Source organism: Anolis carolinensis, chromosome 1, assembly GCF_035594765.1.
Source record: "Anolis carolinensis isolate JA03-04 chromosome 1, rAnoCar3.1.pri, whole genome shotgun sequence".
Lineage (NCBI taxonomy): Eukaryota > Metazoa > Chordata > Lepidosauria > Squamata > Dactyloidae > Anolis > Anolis carolinensis.
In genome coordinates, this window is record NC_085841.1 from 36,769,385 (window position 1) to 36,772,527 (window position 3,143).

Genomic DNA, 3,143 nt, shown 5'->3' on the forward strand with positions numbered 1-3,143 from the left:
GGCAAAAGCTGGGGCCAACAGCAAGAGCTCACCCCGTTCCACGGATTTGAACCAGCGACCTTTCAGTCAGCAAGTTAAGCAGCTCAGCGGTTTAACCCCCAGCACCACTGGAGGCTCCCTTCAGATAATCATATTTGAGCATTAACATTGACAACACACAATCAGGTTACCTTCTGCACTATGCTACTATGTATCACTTTCAAAATACTAGTTTCAACCTAAACCCCACATAACTTAACATCAGTACACATATATAACTATAGCAGAAGATTTGTGCATCCAGTGAAGTATGATGTTCAAAGTAAGGGACTCGGAGCGGCTCACAGAACACTCAAGGTGCAACATACAAAATACAACAAGTGCAAAACAAAACATAAATAATAAACAGTCAAACAGAACATCATAATAGTATCTGCTGGGTCAGATGCTATTTCACAAAAATATGCTGTATAACATTTTTTAGTCTTTCAGATTCCACAAGACATTGTTGTTTCTAGTCTCATGGGTTCTTCAAAGAATTGTAGGCATTATAATTACATAAAGTGCTAAAAATTCTTCATATTAATGGAAGAACAGAACTAAGCTGTACATAATGAAGAACAAGATCAGAATCTGGAAGTTGATAGAACAGAGTGAGCCCGTTAGCTCTATTAACCCAATGTGAAATGGCACCTTCATCACTACCTTCCATTACTACTTGGGGTTTGAAGGGAAATGTCACCTAGAGGAAACATTCCTCAACATTAATTCATATTCCCTTTGATGTTCTGAAGATATTTCCTCTACTTGTACTGCTAAGACCATTTAAGAGAAATCTGATGGAAAGGCATATTGACACAAGAGAGAGACTACAATCTTTTCAGCACTTAAATAAGACCTTCCTATCGATGAATGTATTTTCAAAAAATTGTGCTTTATTTTTCTGTTGTGGTCTTTTTTTAATCTGCTTCATTGGTATCTGTATTATTATTTTATTTGTGATATTTATATTGTCTTCAATTGGTTCCAGGCTTAATCATAACTGGAGCTGTCCTTGAAATCAGGCAGTTAGTCCAGGATCCAACAAAGCACATGGAACTGCTTGTGTCAGAGGAATTAGGAAGGGGATATCAGGACAGCATTTTATTTCACCTGAAGTCTAAAAGTAATGTAGGAAATTTATAGTTTTATGACAATAGCTTTCATACATCACCCTGGAAACTGTTTAATAAGGTGTCATTTAAAATAATTTAAAATAAAATAATTGGAATTAATAAAATAATAGATTATTTACACTGCTCAGTGTATCTGTTGCTTGATTAGAGGACAAACTAAATAGACTGATCTCTGAGTCAACCTAGACATTGATGAGAATGTGTGTTCTCTAAGATTAACCTATTTCTTTTCTTCCAAAGAAATAATGCTAGAGATGCACGCCTCAGCAATCAGACATGCAAATTAATACCAGATTTATTTTTCAGTGACCAATTTCAATACAAGGCACACTAAATGCAAAATACATTGGTGAGCAAAATCACATGCTATGGCAAACAAACATTTTCATAAGGGAACACCTCTTTGTATCATGTACTTCGATGTTCCATCTTGAGGAATCCAACATGATACACTATTGAGAGAAAGAGAAATATTGTAACAGGAGAGAGATAAGAATGCAATTGAATTCATGCTCAAACTCCAATAGAGTCTAATAGTAAAGAAAACTATAGCAAGTTACCTCTTGACCCCTTCTTTATTAAACAAATTCCAATTTGAATCTTTGAAAGCTTGTTTGCAATCTTTGTCATGCCTGAAATAAATTCAGCAACAGCCCTGATAAAGCATTCAGAAGGAAATGGCCATGATATGTTCTGCAGGCTTTTACTGAAGAATGAGATATTGTGCGTATTTTATCTCAATGGCCTTTCCCCCCTAAGCCTTTGTCTGAAGATACTTTGTGAAAGTTTTCCATTCTTGGATAAATCTTGTTTTATCAATATAATTTGTCACACACACATGAAAATTCTTGCTTTTTTTCTTCATATTTGTGATGGCTACGGTTAGACACTGGATATTTTGCTTATAAATATAATGCTTCTGGGAGAGCAAAACCTGCTGTTAAGGAGCAAAAAGCCATCTTTTTTCCATTTCTGTTCCGAAATAGTTGTCTTAAAATGTTGCTGTTGTTTCTTTCCTCTCTTAGATGATTACTAAGACCACATTGTCAGGTGCAGCTCAGGATTTCATGGTTGCCATGACGACCATGGGGCTGACTCAAGTTATATCTAGGCCCACACATCAGGCGGGACACACGTTGGACCATGTCTTCATTGTGGACAGTGGGACAGTCAGAGTGGAGGAGCAAAATATCTCTCCATTGTCATGGTCTGACCATCATCTGATCTGTTTAAGTTTCGCCGTGCCTTCTAACCTCCGCAGGGGTGGTGGACCCACTAAGATGGTCCGACCCAGGAGGCTGATGGATCCGGATGGACTCCTGAGGTCTCTTGGGGATCTTCCTGTTCTGGAGACTGGCGATCCTGTCGATGTCCTGGCTGATCGCTATAATAGTGAGCTGACAAGGGCACTGGACACGATCGCTCCCGAACGTCCCCTCTCGCTGCGTAGAGCCACGTCAACTCCTTGGTTCACTGAGGAGCTGGCTGTGATGAAGCGTGCGAGGAGGGGACTAGAGTGCATCTGGAGGAAATCTCAGGATGTTTCCGACCAAGCATGGGCTAAAGCCGCTATTAAGGCTTACTCCGTGGCTCTGCGAGCAGCCAGGAAAGCTTTCACGACTGCCCGCATAGCGTCTGCGGCCAATAGGCCATCGGAGTTGTTTCGAGTTGTTGGGGAGCTCCTGCGGCCTCCCGAGACCCAGGAGCTTCCCGATGATTTGGCAACTCGGTGCAGCGAGTTCGCGCACCATTTCGCAGGCAAAGTTGCTCAGATACGTCGTGAGTTGGACTCCGGCTTGACTATGGTTTCAGTGGAGGTAACCAAGGCACCTGTCTGTTCGGTCTTGTGGGATTCTTTCCGGCTTGTTCTTCCTGATGACGTGGAGGGGATTCTTGGGTCTGTGAGGGCGACCACTTGCGCTCTGGTTCCTTGTCCCTCTTGGCTGGTTAAGCTGGCCAAAGATGGGTTGCTGGAGCAGTTTGTGGCTA